The sequence below is a fragment of the Argiope bruennichi genome, chromosome 9 (genome assembly GCF_947563725.1).
Source record: "Argiope bruennichi chromosome 9, qqArgBrue1.1, whole genome shotgun sequence".
NCBI lineage: Eukaryota > Metazoa > Arthropoda > Arachnida > Araneae > Araneidae > Argiope > Argiope bruennichi.
The window spans coordinates 94631523-94650751 of NC_079159.1; the positions used below are offsets into that span (position 1 = coordinate 94631523).

A 19229-nucleotide genomic window follows, 5' to 3' on the forward strand; every position below is an offset into this window, starting at 1 on the left:
CACTTATTATGCAGAAACTAAAACCATTTTATAACGGAGAGAGTCATTTTCAAATAGTTCTGATTGAGATTTATCGGCACAGAGATCTTATGGTGTTTGCTTTAAATCTTTCCAGAAGTTTCACGTACTTACTGTCTGGAAAAGGAGATCAGTGTCAAACAATCATAATCAGTTTAACCACTCAAATACACCCCAATCCTTTGAGTTCCGTATTAGCTGTCTTTGTCTCCTTCGAGTAAATATTGGTCTCTTAATTTAAACCTTCAAGCAGCATGGAGCAGTTCTATTCCTTGCAGTAATTAAATGACATATTGGGTATCCGGACACTTTGACAGACGTCGACATTCTCTCTATGAAGAATTGGGATTATGAGAAAGTCCTTTTTGATAAATGGGCTCTCCGGGAATTAATTAAGCTGTAAGAAGTACGTATTTCAACTCAAGTATGTAATGTATGCTCACGATTAATGATGGTCCTAATAATATATTTCGAATCATTCATATCAAATTTGTTCCGTACTTCACATTAAAACTGACAAGTTGAGTTCCAAGACGTGCCAGAACATTTGAATGGTGTACCAAAAATAGTTTCATTTGTGTACCATGTGTCAAATATGTTAGCATGCCCAATGACTACATAAAGGTATTTTTGCTCTTGAGAACTTTTCAATAAGTCAATTGGGGAAAGAGCAAGTTTTGCCGAGAAATCAAAGTTCATCAAAAGTACCGATGAACTTCTGATCGCAGTAACTCTCATTGTTAATTTGACTCCCTAACCTTTTCTTGCCTTTTTGCTCTTTTGTAAGCGAAGGACATAAACAAAAAGTATTGTTATCATCAAGCATTTCAAATTCCAAAATTTTGACGATTTTCTATGTTTAAAACATTTCTTAACTCTTTAAAAGACAATTTTTTATAGTCATATTATGTTTAAATATTCTTAGGCTTGAAATTAGAATAAGAAGAGGGATTCATTTGGCTTATTAGATAAATTTAATTTGATTCATTAAATTTGATTAATTATTAAGTAACACATCAAGACACATAATTTTGTGTGAGATAAAGAACTGAAGCATCTAAGTTTCTGTCTTTCTAAAACAATTTGTCAGAACTTATGCCAACCTACATAAATTCATACAAAGATTGATAAATTTGGTGGAAAGCATAATTCCCACGGCCCTAGAAAGGGTTAATTCTAAAAAAACATCTTTCTGGGATTATATTTGTTTATCGTGGTTTCTGTCTATGAACAGGATAATACAAAATAATCTTGTTAAATGACTAAAATTTGGTACATGACTTTAACCTAAATTTGAAGATTTCTGTCAAGGTTTGAGCTAATTCCATCCATAGAAAGTTTGTACACCAATCCTATCAATAGTAAATACGATTATTACAAAACGTTACAAGTTATTGTAAAGCAATGTTTTATATTTGATGCAGAAGTTTAGCTTCTAAAACGTAGAACTTAATTAAAGTTTGAGTAAAATCCATCAAAAGATTCACCGCCTGTTTTTCTATAATTTCGCATGTGTGTCAACGCAGTTATTGAAAAACGCCATGACTTAAATAAAAGGATATTTGATATGTGATCTTGTGATTACAGATTGTAGTTGTTTATCAAATTTTGATTTCAATCGGCCGGACGAAAGGTGCCAAGAATACGTATTCGATTTTCGTATATTTGTGATTTAACATCATTGTAAGTATTAATAACCACTCAAAAATCGGCAATACCAAGAAAAACATTACTCATGGTCATCAAATGCTATGCAGGAGGGGGTGGATGTGGAATACCACTGAATATGCGAGAGAGCTTTGGGAAGACCACCCTTGCTGATTTCATTTTCTAATTTGATGTAATCTTTCTTTTCTGAAATGCGCGGTATTATTGATTCAAAAAGAATCTCTAGAATATTCGATATAGTTTTATTTCTCTTGGCGAAACTACGAGTTCGAAAGCTACGACAATTTCAAAACTTCATTGTATGTTGAGTGTAAGTTTGAAGATATTCTAGTTCGTCTAAATTGTTGAACCATAATCACACAAAACAAAATATATTAAATTAAATGCGTCGTTAGATAATTAATCTGTAACTGGAGACATGAATTTCCTCACACGGCCAGAGACATGGAGTCAAAATGATTCCATTATAATTTTTCTTTTTTTTTTTTGTTTTTTGCAAACAGCATTGGAATTTTATTTTAGAAACACAATACATTCTGGAAATCATGCAGCTATCAAAAATATTAAAAAATAATAGCATTAAAATATTAAATGTTGGCAAAAGGTTATAAGAAAAACATAAACAATCTTTTAATGAGTATTTACTTCGGTTAGATATTATGGAATTGCACTAACTGTTAGAATTTAACAAACAAAAATGAAGAATACAATATTTTAAAATATTATTTTAAGAATATTTCGTTATTCTTTTTTTACTTTATTCCTTTTGCATTCAAATTGAAAACAGTTTCAGAGACATGAAGTCAATGACTCCATAAATAATAACAAAAACTATGAAAAAGAATAACTCGTTCACACATGTTCATACTTAGACTTTTGCAACATACTGCTGAGAGAACAACTTGAAGGCACTGACGAGATGACTGTATTCAAGGATAAAATACCAAGTGATATGCAAAGCTTATGAACAACACAGAGTCATTTTGACCTCCATTTCCAATTACGGGTTAGTTCAATTTCAACTAAGCCTCTACAAATACAATGAACATCTACAAAATCAATAAGCATCTACAAATGAGTAATAGCTTTATGTTTACATATAAAACAGTAAAAACAATAATATTTATATATGCAAACAACTCATTTATATTTAAATATTTAATAAAAAGCAATATGAATATTCAAAGGTATTGATTTCTAGTATACAGCCTGCTTATGAAAAATCAGTACAAAATCAAAATTGTTTAAATATACAAATATGCTCAAGCTTTAGACTTTAGGCTATCTTTCTTTGTCTGCTTATATTCATAAGTAAATTTTGAGATTCTATAAAAACATCTATTTACATTTATTTTGTGAAACAGCAAGAAAATTAAAACAAATCTGGTATGAATATTCATATATTCGCATAAGTTTTATGCACATAACCGTAATATTTAACCCGTCAAAAGAAATGAATAATTTTTTAAAAGAGCTGTTTAAAAAATGTTGATATTAGAAAAGCGAGATTCAAAAGATGCTGACAGTCGCTGCAAGCTATGATAGAATGTGAATATTTTTCTCGTCTAAGCTGTTTTTCCCGTTTCGTTACTGAAACGTTAACATTTACGAATTTAAAAAAACTTTCCAGAGTGGAAGATTATACAAGGCTGCAAGAAATATGCAGAAGCTCGTAGATGCATTCAGCTGCTTTAATGGCAACTTTAAAAAGCATTTTGAGATGTTGACAACCAAGTAGAATTTTAGTTGTATCCATTCAAAGAAATTCATAAAGCAGCAGAAAGGTCGTTTTCTTCCACGACATGACTTTACATAAACTTTCATAGGTTCACGCAATTTTAAATAAGATTTTGCGCATTTATATATGAACTTTCATAGATTCAATGACATATTCATCCATGAAAATACTTTTAATTATGAAAATAAATATATTTTATCTGTAAGTTTATTAATTAATGATTCAAACTGGTAAATGATAAAAATATTTAAAAATTTTAAACAACATTTTACAAATTAAAGCGTTAAAGAAACAATTTATTATAATGTGATAATATAAAAAAATAGTTCTTCAAATAGCTCAAAAAAGCTTGTAAATTATTAATTCTCATATTTTATTCTTATAAATTTATTCTTATTGTTTATTCCTCTAATTTCCCGATATTTTAGTTTTTCATCACATTTAATTATGAATTAATTTGCAAGAGAATGATACATTTTAAAATGAATAAAGGATTAAAAACCTCATTATCAAGAATGATTTTACAAATATACAAGCCGCAATTCATTATATGATTCCTCTGCTTCTTTTTATTTTTTCATATACAAAGTACACAAAGAGAAGTTGTAGTCATCAAAAATTCGAACTCGAGATTTTGTCGAATCTCTATGGCTGTTTGTCTAGATGAAAGATTCTTTTAATTAGAAGAATGAAATTCGATACATGGTCTTTATATTAAATTTGCACATTTCTGTTAAATTTCAAATGTGTTCGAGTACAGGTGAACGCGATAAGTACAACATATAAAGAGCAAGATCGATAAATAAAGATAATAACATCTATTAAGTGAATTTTTGTTAAATTTCAAACCGAATTCATTAAAGGATTGACCGTTTGTCAATCTGAGCTTTCTGATTCATTTAACACTATAACTCAAAAATGTAATTACATAAATAAATGAAATTTGGTATGCAATCTCGTGACTTCACTGTAAAAGTTTGGTTTCAGTCGTCCGGGCAAAAGGCGTCCAAAATACATAGTTGATTTTCTAGTATTTATGTAATAATGATTTTCAGCTATTAATTATACTAAAATCATCGGCAGAAGTCGCTTGCTAGATTCAGTTAAAACTATATTTGAACCAACGATCGATCTTCCGTAACTATAACTCAACATACAGGCAATTAACAAATACAGGGTTTAAAAAAAAACTATGAATTGCTCAAGTCTATTCTGTAAGTGAAACTAAAAATCTGAGTCTCGTGGGACTGAGTCGTGAAATCTGAGACTCTCGCCCAATGTCTATAATTTTATGTTGGCGAGGTGGATAATAACTTTTTATAGAGAACGTGAGAAAGTTTAGGGGAGACTGCTGCCAATGGGATTCCAAAAAGTCGAATTAACTTTTATTAAATCTCATGTTTTTACTAAATAATTCTTTTGTACTCTATATGCGTCATCTCATAAGTTCCTTATTGTTGATATAAAATTGCCATCTTTTTATTCACATAATGTAAAATAATTACTAAATTTAAGATGGTAAAATTTATGTTGTTGTCGTTTCTATTTGCCATGAATAAGACCACTGTTACGAAGACAGCGATTTAAGCCGGAGGGGGGGGGCGTCTCTTGTTTTTTTAGTAGCGCCAACTAGGACCAAGAGTACGACTTTGCTACTCACGCATCACTCATTCGCTTGCACAACCCCTTTCTACAGGAGGGTACATTCACACATCTCACAGATAGAACAACGGAAGAACAACCATGCCCAAACCGGGACTCGAATCCCGGACGCCCAGATCACGGGGAAGATGCGCTATCCCTATGCCAGGATGCCGGCGGTAAAAATTTATAGTGATGCCAGATTCTTTTTAAAGAGAAAAAGGACTTAGATGCAAAAACGATATCCGGATAAGTTAATTTGTTAAATAAAAACATGGATGAAGTAGAATCTACATTCAACTGTAAAATAAAAGCAGTGAAGTCCTGATGATAAAAAGAAAAAAAAATGTTTTGTTTATCAATAAATTAGTATAAATCATGGAGCACAGTTATAAACTCTTCCAGAATACCATTCCACATTTCAAACTAGGCTTTCTTTTAAGACAGTAGATACCGAAGAAAAAGTTACAGCATCATTCGATAGTTTTGATGGTGATAATGACTGAATGTTTTGGGACGGGGAAGATAATTAATCAAAAAAACTAAAATAAATTTCCTTTGAACTAATGATTGATACATAAAGATTGATATAAAACATTGCATTGGATATTGGAGATAATTTTTTGGTTCTTTTATATATTAAAAAATGGAAATAGACATTACTTTGTATATTCCCTTATTATTTGTCTAAATCACGAACTTAAATACACAATCAATTTAAAATACATGTCACTTTATCCACGGCTTCTACCCCCACATTGAAATGATGAGGATAAAAGGAAGAAATAATTAAAAAAATTATAATTGATATTAAAAAGAGTATATTTAAAAATTTCTTTTACATAACTATACCATATATCTGGTAAGGAATGCTAGAAAACTGATGGAAACAACGAATGATGAAGTGCAACTTTCTGAGCTTAATCTGTTAGCCAAAAGACATGGTATGCTATCATTTCTAGAACTTTCTTTAGGATAAGATATATCCCTGAGGAAAAGAAGTTGCAGAAACGAAGAAAAAGAACATGATAGACTTTCAGGACGCATTTCCACCAGAGAAATATGGGTCTTTCTTTCCCCATCCAATGGCTGAATATAAAAAGATATGCACAGCCTATCTTAATCCACTGATACTTGTAAGAAATGCGAGTTTAAAAAGTAAATAATAAAATAATAGCTCCAGTAGCACGCATATGTCGTACAATATTTATTATATTAAATAATATTCACAATAAATATTGAATAATATAATATGGCACAATATTCTTCAACATGTTGAGCTATTCGGAAGTCAATCGTTTTGTTTATTTGTAAGAAAAAATGTCAATTTCTGATAAAAATGTATTTTGGAAGGGAAATAATTTCCAAAGTAGGTTGAAATACAGTTTGTTGACATATACACTGGAATAACTCACGGAATGGTGACTAAGATATACCTCTTATGAATACTAAGCTATTTTTGTTAATAATAAAAGTATAAATACTTATAAGTTCTCAATAGCATTAATCGCCTCTATAAAATCTGAATCTTGAAAACACCTCTAAAATGATAGCAGTACAATACTTGGCCTGGAGGTAAGGTCTCGGAGTGTGAGCTGTAGGGTTTCAGTTTCGAGACCCGATTCCACCGAAGAAACCGCCGTGTAAGGGGGGTCTGTTGCACTTTAAATCCGTCATGCCAAACGTCCTCCCGCTGATATGGTGTGGCATGGAGAGGGGGGTGCCAGCTCAGGTGTCATCCTTGTCATCTGACCACGGTTCAAAATTGCGAGGTCCGTCCCAAAATAGCCCTAGTGTTGCTTTACAACGGGACGTTAATATAACTAAACTAAAATAAACTACAAATCTCAGAATTCTTAAATTGATCTGAGTTTAATTTCTTTTACCATAACTGAAATATAAGTCCAGATAATTGGGTGCGATTTACGATAGTACCAATTCACATTAGGGAATGCAGTTCCAGTAAAAAGGTCTTTGGTCTTACAAAATTCTCGATGAAACGATTCATCACATTCGAAATATTTATGTATTTTAATCCATAAAAGAAAATAAAGGACATCTTAGATAATTAAGAATCTTCCGTTGAAGTGTATCTTGATTTTCTGTTAATTCTAATGTCTCTAATGGATAGACATTACAAATTAGGTTAATCTACTTTATATTAGTTTGGACTTATTTTAATAAATTGCAGTTTAAATTTTTCCTGCAGAACATTTTATAGTCTCATTAGAACTAATTATAATAATTACATTAAGAACTAATTATATAATTTGCATCCGAGAGATGCATTGTAAAAATTAAAGGATGATATTTTTTTATGACTAGCAAATAATTAACTAATTGTTTGTTTTGATTCGGTTACAGATTTAAATGCCAAAAAATTGTGTGATTTGACGCATGCATTTTATATTGGCTGTTTGCTTCAACATCCCGAGACTACCAGTTTTCGATGATTCCACCTCTCTAAGTGGTGAGAGTCGTAAAGATGAGCATATTTCAGGAATTCATCGTCATTCATTGACCTTCATTTCGACCCTATTAGATACTTTTTCTTTCACTTTTTCCCTCTCACGTGTATATGAGTATCGTCTGATTTTTGATGGTATTATTTTATTTAAATTCAAACATGTGTGTTGATTGCTTATATGGATGATTCAAACTACAAAGAAAAAACTTTCAGAAGTGTCATGAAGAACAATTTAAGTAGTTAATCATAAATGTTTTAAAGAATTCAATAACAAATGGGAAAAGAGGAAAAGTGATTAAAAAAATTACTGTTATTTTGTAAAAAAGTGAATTACCAAATTTTAAGAACATAAATTTTCCATTTATTCATCATAATTTAATGTGGTAAATAAAAATTGTTCTAAAATATTTTACTATGAATAACAGTCTTTTCCGTACAATATTGCGGGTTATCTGTAGTTTGTACACCTCCAAATTCGAGTAAAATCCGAGTTCATCTTATTGTTAAATGTAATCTACCCTTTCTATTTTTTCTTCTCACACCCTATTTTGACTATCTAAAATCATTCTGATGCATACGCAAAAGTGTGGAGGGTTTTTGAATCAGAGACATACAGTACTTGTATTCGTAGAATTAAGGAAAAAATATATTTTCTTTTTACTCATCTTATGAGTTAAAATGCAATATGATTATCTCATCAAATAAGCTCATGATTGTATGAATCATGCTAATTCATGAGTTTAGCAAGCTCCATTTTGCAAATCACGAGAATGAATCATGTGGCGACGAATAGATTTCTAATATAAATGGGAATCATGCTGCACAAAAGGCTATATTTGCTTTTGGAGCAGGCGCTATGATTTGGAAAAAATGACAACTAATCCCTAGTAGCATAGCAGATTGCACAATATTTTACAATATTGAGCGATATTATGTTATCCAATATTCAACAATATTGAGCGATATTATGTTATCCAATATTCAACAATATTGAGCGATATTAGGTTATTCAATATTGAGCGATATTAGGTTATTCAATATTCAACAATATTGAGCGATATTAGGTTATTCAATATTCAACAGTATTGAGCGATATTAGGTTATTCAATATTCAACAATATTATACAATATTGAGCGGCATTATGTTATTCAAAATTAAACAATATTATACAATAGTGGGAAAATTGTTAAGTAAAACATAATGTTGTTCAGTATATGTGCTCTATTGAGGATATTTATGGTGTTTAGCCAATCAAATATTTTAATTTTATAACGAAAACATTTAATTGTAATAGTATACAATAAATATTTATGCTAAATCTTGCAAAAAATTAATAAATATGATTTGAGGAAAGATTATTGAATATTACACTCTGTACTCAAAATGAATAATTTCAGAAGTAAGAAGAGAAGAATCTATAGTTATCTGAGCATAGTCTTGAGACGCAATCACAAATTCGCATAACGACTTCAGAAAACTGCGTAATGAAAAAGGGGAAGAAAAGAGTATTAAATTCCAATAACCTGTATATGTACGTCTAAATTAAGGATAATACTTTGAACCTTTTCAAGTGAAATTCAACTTTACCCAAAATCCAGCCTGTTAAACCAGGTCGTATTTAAACATGTATCCAATCCCTTAATCCGAAATAAATTTCATTTTTTCTCAAGTCGACGATCAGCGAATATCACTCTTCAAAAGAATTTTTATAACTTACTTTGATTTCAGTGTGGATTTTCACTGAGCATGTTTATGTATCATTTTCTAGAATTCTGATATCATGAAAGTCCAAAAAAAAAAAAAAAAATGACTCCAGACTGAAAAAGTTTTTTAAAAAGAAACGTGACAAAAAACCTGAATTGGATTTCGACTCACGTATTAACCAACGGGATACAGGGAGAAATACAGCAGGAACACAATTTGTACGGCTCGAAATTCGACCCATTCATAGAAGCAAGAAAAGTTACCTAGTGGCGCAGTTTTTGCTCTTTTTCTTCTTAGTTTTCATTTCTCTTATTTGTTCAAGTGCATCTTTTCTTTTTTCATCCATTGCGCAGATTCAATCTGGAATGGAGTGTGTGATATGTGTCCAATCGAACATATATTTTTTTTTTGTTGATATTTAGTTCACCCTGCACTCAAGTTCTCGAGAATTGTCAGTACATTATCGCATTACTTAGTACGCCCGTGACTACTTAAGGACTAGTGTCAAAAGAAAAGTGCAAGATCTATTAAAAAGATGCAACCTGATGCTGTACTGGAGTCAGCTATATTGATTTAATTTCAAATCTTGCCATTTCTGTGAAGTTGTAATAGATATGGCTCCAGTATAAAATTTCTGCAGATTCTGTGGAGTCAGAAATGAAGGATAAGATTGGCGACAACAGAATAACTAGTTCTGATTATTCTTATATAGTTTGTACACATTTCTGACAAGCCAATGATATGATCACGACAAGTAAAATACTAATAAAGAAAAAAAAGAAAAATGTATTTGAAAGATGAATTGTATTGACATATTGAGGATTTCTCTTGAAACTAAAACTCCAATGATGCTGGGGTGAGGATGGGGTCTTAAGAAGTGCTTGGATTCAAAAGTCTTTGATCTTCCACTTGGAAGTGAAAAATAACGATTAGTGACATAATATGTGATTTGCATCTAAAATCAAATATGGTACAACAGTTTAACTAAGGAGATGGATTTGATTCGTGTTTAAATTTTATCATTACAATATAAAAGTATGAAGGAAAGAAAAGAAAGAAAAAAAGGATGAAAAGACTAAATTATAACTTGTTTATTATAATGAAAACTCTAATATGAAATTCAAAACTCATATTTGGAATATCAGATAAAGCCACTATGGCATAAGGATCAAAATACTAATGTATGACGAACATAATAAACAAATAAATAGTGAATAGAGAAATAAAAATATGCTGTAAGGGTTAAAAGGTCCTCTAAACTGACAGACTGATTGCTTTTCTTGAATTTAAAACTTTTATTCTGAGAACCAGATAAATTTTACAATGATGGATAGGATAAAAGTATTAATTTGTGACAAATTCAGAAATGCAAATTCTACTAAAGAAAAGATATTATATAAACACATGTCTTGGAGAATAATTGGAATTTGCAATGGACAGACAATATCAGATTATTCATTTATGATTGGATATGCCTTGCGAGTTCCACTGTTGAAAGATACCTTTCGCTATTCTGATTTGAATAGTCGGAGTAAACAGAAAGGATCAAAACATCGGATTTGGAAGGTACTGGATTATCACTACGGCCTTGTTAGTTGGAAAGATATTTGATTATAGATTGAGGAATACATAAATGAGTATTTCATTAAACTAATCGTTTTAATTATGTTTTACTCTTTATCAATCAAAAACACAAATCAGTTAAATTCAAAACTTTAAACAAATCATTTTATGGTTATCTTATTCCCTCCTACAGAGGCTGTACTTCAAAGTTTTTCAAATTAAATTTTCAGATCCAACATGGGAAAATGATTTAATTTAGTTTTATTATATCATAATCATATTTTAAAAAAAAATATAAATATCAAATTCACATTTTATTTTTTCTGTCATTCAAAGAAGAAATATTTTTTATCTTTACGTGAATTATTATTTTATTATTATTTGGTGTCAAAGAACATTTGTTTTTATGTCAATGGCAAATATTGACTGTTACTTTTGACTACTGACTAACTTTACTTTTCGCTTATCTAATATCATTTTTGTGATGTCGTCAATTCTTTTATTCTTTTGCAACTTACGCTGTGGCATCTAAACTTAAAACTGTACTATGTATACTGTAATTATCAACTTCTTATGAATGAACTTCATTCTGAATCTTGATAATAGTATTCTTTCTAAATAGCTCTAATTATTGACAATAATCTTAAAAAATATAAGAAATCCATATTTTTAAAATTGTTTACAGAGTACTTATCTGCAATTGATCTTTACATTATTATAATTGTAAAATTTATTTATTGTGAATAGAGATATTAAAAAACCTAAAACTACTGACACAAACTTAAAAAAAATTAATAATATTTAATTACTATTTTAGTTGTAACTTATTAAACTATTTCTCTTCATCGCCAGTATTTTTAAAGGTATTGTCGTTCAAACAACAATAAAAATCCAAGCAAAAAAAGTGAAATATACCATTGCAAATTTCAAGTGAGAACATTATTATTTTTAAGTCATTATTTGTATTAATTAATTTAAGTCCTTAACCAGTTTAAACCGGTTTGAAATAATCACGAGACCTCTCTATTGGTCTCTACCTCTCTCCTTCTATATATAGGTATATATAATGATACTTTTTTTAAATTTTCATTTTCAATTTTTATAGCTGGTAAACAAAGTTTTGGAGTTCTACCGATTTTGAGATGAAACAACAGCTATGATGTCATAGTTCTACGTACAGCACTTGTATAATAAAGCAATATTGGTAAAAGCAGGTCAATCTTTTAAAAACGCATCTGCTTTTAAAGAAGTACACATAATAATAATGCAATACTGGTAAAAGCATGCAAAAAAAATATATGCGATTAGAAGATGATGATGGAAATTGCCATTTACACTTTATTCATTGCCTACGCGATTTCGAGTTTCAAAACTCCATAACCAAAATAACATCATGTTCTCACATGATAATAATTAGATCTCCTTAAAAATGAAATAAATAATACTATCATGATACTTATACTTAACTTACACTTACACTTATACTGATACTGATATGATATATTATACTTAATACTTATTTCATGATACTATCATGGAATAAATTAAAGTCTATCATTAAAGTTACACATTTAAATTCGGTATAGAAAAAAAAAGTAAAGAAAATCGATGCTTTGATTGTTCGAAATATTTTCAATAAATGACCTAAAATCGATTAATTGATATCTGAATGTATAATAACATTTTTCTTAGTTAAAATAGCGTTTAAATAATATTGGAAAGGACAATTTGATTTTAAAAATAAATTGGAGTATTGAAATCAAATTTATAGGGAAAGAAATCTTTTTTCATAAACTTTTGTTATTTACAATAAATATATTTTTAAAGAAAACTGCATATTCTTTTAGAACTTTATGAAATTGAATTAAAATCACAATATGTCTTTTAAGAAAAAAAGATTTTATTTTCTCTTTTTTTTGTTTCATTATTATTATTTTTTTGACTATAAGATAATTTTTACAGCTTAAAATAAAGAATCAAAATCTAAATTATATATCATTCATTTTACTATTGTATATAATATTCATTTATTTATCTATATTTGTATCTAAATAAATTTTTCTTAGGGGTAGGGTAGAAAATTGCATTCTCTAAATGACAAAAGTTGTTTATTATTGTCTTCTCACTTCTCAACTATGGATGAGCTTTATAACTTCGAAAGATATTTGTAGTTGCTTACAAGCCATAATCTTTGTGAATACATTTAGAGCAGAAATGTGTGTGTTATATTTAATATCAAAAACATAAAATAAGTTTGTGAATTGATACTTTTGAATTAAAAAATTCATTAAAGAAAAGAGTCAACTTAAAAACTAAGTTAACTCTTAATTGCATAAAACAGAATTGACATAAATGACAATTAATTGACAGTTAAACGAATTAATAAGCATAAGAGTGATACTTATAGTAATATGATACAAAGTATGAAAACGATATTTATTTCACTTCAAAAGCATCAGATTTTTATGTTTTAATTCAATCGAATTCTTGTATTTTCTTTATTTACTAAATTCTTTTCTTCTTTTTTCGAAATTCGATCTAAATTCACTCACTATTTTTAGTCTTAGATATTAGATACTTCCAAATAGGGAAAGCTATTTTTGTCTTACCTTGTATTTATCGAATTGCTTTGCTCCTCGTTATAATAAAATAATATGCCCTTTGTTATTATCTAAATTGAGAACCAAAATTTTACGTTAAAAGGTCATTACATATTTGTAGCTTCATTCATTTTCACAACTATATTTCCATCTTCACATAGTAGGTAGAATAAAAATAAAAATAAAAACAAAATCACCTCTATTTTACTATTATATCTTAACTATACATTAATTTATATATTAATTATTATATTGATTATTAATTATTATATATATTAGGTATGCAAGATTTTTTAATTGTCCAAATCCTTGCTTCAGGTAACTAAATCAAGGAGATAAATAAATTTCATTACTCATTTCATCTTAAAAGAACAAAAGAATACAGAATTTATAAGTTTAAAAAAATATCTATTTTTATCGATTCGAACTGCAGAGAAAGGTCTTGACAGAATACCGCCATGAAATAAAACGTGTAATAAAGGAAAAAAAATGGGGCATAAAAAAATCTTCTGAAATCTTTGGTACTTTGCCAATATCAGAAATAGCAATTTTTTTCCCTTAAACTTTTCTTTTTTTTCTCCTACTTTCTTCCTTTATCAATCCAAAGTTACAGAGTCACTTTCCCATTCGTATAAAATAAAATATAATAAAACAGAATGAAAAAAATGGGAGAATATATACTCCAAGAATTCCGAGAAGAAGAATTCGTTTTCTTCACAAAGTAAAATGTTCAAAGAGAAGTAATAAGAAACGAAAAATGTGTCCTTTTCAAAAAAATCCAAATTTCATTTTTTGGATAGACTTTTATTCGCCTTTTATTGTCACCCTACTCTTCGTTGATGCATATGAAATATTTTCGCACTTCAGACACTCCTATCGAACAGGTGATTGCTTTCGTTCTCTAACACTCCCTTTTCCTCCAATGTATGGAACATTCGAATGCGCTTTATGACTAACGGTGATCGATGTTCCCTGTAGAGCCATTGCCTCACTAGAAGAAAGAAAAAAATGTGATAGTAACTGTAACTTTAGCTAGTGGGGTAGATATGCGATATAAAATGAATGTTTGTTCTTCTGCAGAGCCTTTGTAGAGCGTTGCTTCTGGGACTTGAATATAAAATACTTGAAGTTATTGAAAAATTTTTTCCCATGCAATATAGCTGGTCTCTATTATGTGCTTACTTTTCTTTATCGATTTTTTTCTTATATAATTCTTATGTTTTTTTAGAAATCGAATTTACAGTTTGGCTACTTTCCTTCTGTGTCTTTGACCATGCGTCAGTGGGTATTTATTTAGCTATAATATTAAAGAGATTATGGATAAAGGACGATATGCATGTTTTCAGTTAAGTTTATAAAAATTTTTTTCGCTTGTACAGTACGTACACACTTGAAGATTTTTTTTTAAAATTTTAACTTTAAAAATCCATTTTTTTACAGTAAGTTATTAATATATGTTTAAACTCATTTCAGTCAGAAAAAAAACCATATTACACTAATTATTAATTAATTAATTAATATTTAATGAGCTAATTAGCCTATTTTTTGAAACATGATATCTTAAATTATAATTTGATATTTAAATTATAATAACATACAATTCTAGTTGGAAATGATGCCTAATATTAATCTTCATGTTGTCTGCCTCAATCAAGTTATAAAAATATATAGTTTTTTTTTTTTTTTTTTTTTTTACAATTTTTTCATCAACGATGAATAGAAAAAGCGAGATTTTTTCTGTAATTTTTAACGTTTAAACAGCTATTTAAAATTTATTTCTATAAATATAACTTTGATTGAGGCACAAAACATTTGCTATTTCATACAGATTATTTTGATATATAAATAACTGTATTTGGTTCATTTCTTGTTGAGTTATGATTGTTTGAATGAAGCAACATAGTAAAAAAATATCCTTCTTCATAAAATGAGTTTTAAAAACACTGTAACTAGAGTTTTCAATGAAAGCACCTCAAGAAAAATAATTATAACTCGAGAAATATTTGGAATATTGACCACATCTTGGTATCGTTTGAAAGCTAAAGAATCAGAGAACATTATTAAGCAATAAAAAAAAATATTTGATATTTTGAACGATTTTCGAAGTTTTAAGTGTGTACATACATCTTAAAAAGATCCGATAATAGATATGACAAATTCGTAGATAGTAGATATTAAGTAGGTGGATAGATAGCTAGGATGGTGGACTAGATAACAACACGCAAACAGTATCTACCGTGATGCGATCTCACTCAATGCGACCCCCTTTTAGGCGTCTCAAAATCGTCGAAAAGTAGTAGGATTTCTAAAAAAAATGGAGAAAGTATATATATTTTTAAAATTTAAAGGAACAGTGCAGGAGACAGTTTTTAAAAGCAGTACGAAAGAGAGATTTAAAAGATAATGCAAGGACAGTTTTTAAAGACCGGGATAGTATAGACCGGGATAGATTGTATTTAAAGATAGTACAAAGGGTTCATTTTAAAGACAGTGGAATGAGCAGTTTTCAAAACATTACGAGGGTCAGTTTTGAAAGGCAGTTCTTTTCTAAACAAATTTATTTATTTAAAAACGTGCTCAGATGAAAATGATACTCGAACTTGAGTAAAACGCCCTAACAAAGACAATGGGTAAAAAGCTTAGTTCACTCCCTGTGAATATTTCATCTGTTGAATAAAATCTTCTAAAAACCATAGTCATGTCTTTATAAAAAGGACAGTTGATATATTTAAATATTCTATGAAAGTAGTATGAGGCTCATTTAGGGACAGGTTTTTCTATTTCAAACAATACTGAAATGATACACCCCAAGCAGAGAATGAAAACTTCACTGGTGGATAAAGTGATTGCGCAGGGTCGAGTTATTTCCGTACCAATGATGGGATGTACTTAAAATAGAAGGGTTGTGCCCCAGCCGTTGACGGATATTAGACTATATATTGAATTCCTTCCTCAGTGCTGTCGAAACGATTGTCATTCACGCAGCTAGGCAGGATTGTGGTAACATCTTCACGATAACGAATCTATTCTTTACATATTAAGACTGTTCACCATTATGTAACTGGACAGAAATCTACGTATCAAACTTATATGTACAAAATTTTAGTCATTTAATCCAAAGTGTTTTTGAGTTGTCATATCATCAGGCAAACAAAATCTGAAACTTGAAAAATCATTAAAATCTTGAGTTCGAATTTTTTTAATGAATACAACGTTTTCTTAATATGATATTTTGCATACAAGAAGATCAAAAGCGAATGCATATAAAAAGACACGTTCATGTTATATATATTTAAATGTTTTTAAAAAGATGATTTAGTAATACAATTAACACCTTTTTATATACTAGAGTTCTGGTACTTTCTGTATTTGCGCATCCTCAAAATCTGTAAAATATTTCATATTATTATTAGAAAGTCCTTATCAGTTAATCAGTTTATTTTCATTGAATTTTGGTTCCGTATATTGGATGTCTCAATAAACTTTAATGAATTTGAGAAACGCTAATTATGAGATTGCATAATATTTATGATATAGAATTTTTTTAAGTAAGTAAAATATTAAAAAAATAAAAAGTAATTCAATTGAGAAATTATTTAAAAACACAATTTTTTATCGGTACTTTACACTGTAAAATATAAATTTTAATTAAATATTTAGTCATATCGTGAATCGCGAAGGCCTGAAAACTGAATATTATTAGTTATATCCCGAAATTAAGAAACAATAAAAGTCATAAGGGAGATAATTCTTAAATATTCATTAAAAATTCAAATACATTTTAAATGTGACTAAGATTCCAATTTACATTGTGCGTTTCGACTTGTGTTTTCCGGTTTAACATTTTTTCTTTTGACCTGACGATTTTTTTATCAGAAAAAAATTATAATCTAAATTTATGTATCCATAAAAGCATGTTTTTAAATATATATATATATAAATATTAAATATATATATATGAATTAAAAATCTAAATTAAATATAAGCATATTTACCACAGTTTGTTTATTTTAATTACTAATAAAGCTATGAAAAATAAAAGAGTTTTATATATTTTACCATTTACTTTTCCTAAGTCAAATGTTTGCTAGAGCTCCGTAGTTCATGATTAACATAGCAAATCTTATTTTGTACAAAGCTCTCCTCATAATATGATGGCTAAAAAATCTTACAAACCTAAATGTTTGATAGCGTTATACAGCCATTAAAACAAAAACTAAAAAACACAATATAAACACATTACATCAGACTACAGACGCATTTCTTTTGAAAAATACGGAGTTCCTTTCAGTGTGAAGTCTAGAAATTCTGGTTTTACCAAAAACACAGGCGTGTGTAAACTACCATCTAATGGCTTCTGGCTCGATGCCAAACTGCTCCGACAGCTTTTTACGTGACCTTAAAGTTTTCCCCGTCGACTCATGACAAAATTTCCTATCATGCATTTGCACCAAAACACAGTTACTTACGAAAGAACATGTGATTATGTCGATAAGAAATTTTTATTTTGTGAGTTAAATATGCAGAACCACGCTCGCACTCGGCCCAACCTATCAGTTCAGAATAATACAGCATCGTTGTTTGGAAGTCAGTTTTATAAAACTAGTGGTGAAACTTATTAAGTAAACTTAGCATCAGTCAATTAGTTCTACCCTAGAATTTAGATACAATCGTTTAATTTTTCCAGATTAAGTTGGCGTTTGAATACATAATGACCATATTTACGAAGTAATGAGTGTTCATTACCTTTTAAATAACGCACTAGTTATGTGTGGTTTACTCGTATAACCATACAGCTTTCATTTAAGGAAATTGTAGAAAATTATATGATGGTTATATGACTCACCTTTTAAGCTAAAAATATAAATGGCTCCTATTATAAGAATATTCTAAATCCAACTAAATGTGTAGTAAAAATCAGGCGTTATTCTGTTTTCATTCATAAAACTATTTTCAATCGGATTACTTATATAAAAGAAAAATTCATCAATGCATGTTTTGGCAAATATAACTTACAGAACAACAATTGAAAAGAAGGGATATAGATTCAGTTGAAAATAACTAGAAAAGCAAATTTTACGATATAAAGATATTTTTATTATGCTTAATTAATAATATTAAAAGTTTTAAAAAAGAAAATATCACTATATTATCTTAAATTGCAATAAAATCTTTTCATTGATACCAACATTTCAGTACAATTTTCTTTCTCTAATTATAATGATTTTTAAAATTTAATTTGATACATTATCTGCAATAAAGCGTTTTTATCGTTCCATTAAATCAGTCTCAATTAAAAAAAAGTGTTTTCTTCAGATATTGGGCCGCTGTCTCCTGGTCTTAACGTACCATCGTCGGAACCAGAGGGTTTCAAGTTCGAAACCCGATTCCACCGAAGCAGTGTCCGTGTAAACGGGTATGATTCACTTTCAATCCGTCGCAGCCAAACTCCTCCTGCTGTTGTAGTGTAGATGTTTGAAGAGGGCGTGCCAGCTCAGGTGTCGTTCTTGTAGTGAATGCCTATCATAAATCATATATACCTATCATGAATCATAAAAATCATATCAGATATCTGTAAACTACGGGCTCCGTAGAGGCTGTCTGTGACTTAATTGCCGCGCCGCTCATCATCCGGGTATGCTTCTAAAAGAGTTATTATCTCTCCTTCTCTTCGGAACTGCCTCGGTAAAATTCATAGTAAAAATCAAATGTTTAATGTCTTTAGTTAAAATGCAAATAAAATTATTTTTCTAAAACGTCCCAATAATTGGTGTAACAACAAATATAAGCAACCCTAATTACAGCATCTTCATCATTTGATCCTGGCTC

General features: G+C 29.2%; 1 protein-coding gene across 1 annotated transcript in view; it reads left to right on the top strand.

Moving 5' to 3' along the window:
* The window catches only part of LOC129984667 (chondroadherin-like protein), a 423788-nt gene that overhangs the window by 230215 nt on the left and 174344 nt on the right, over positions 1 to 19229 (top strand). The gene's annotated exons all lie outside the window — the stretch shown is intronic.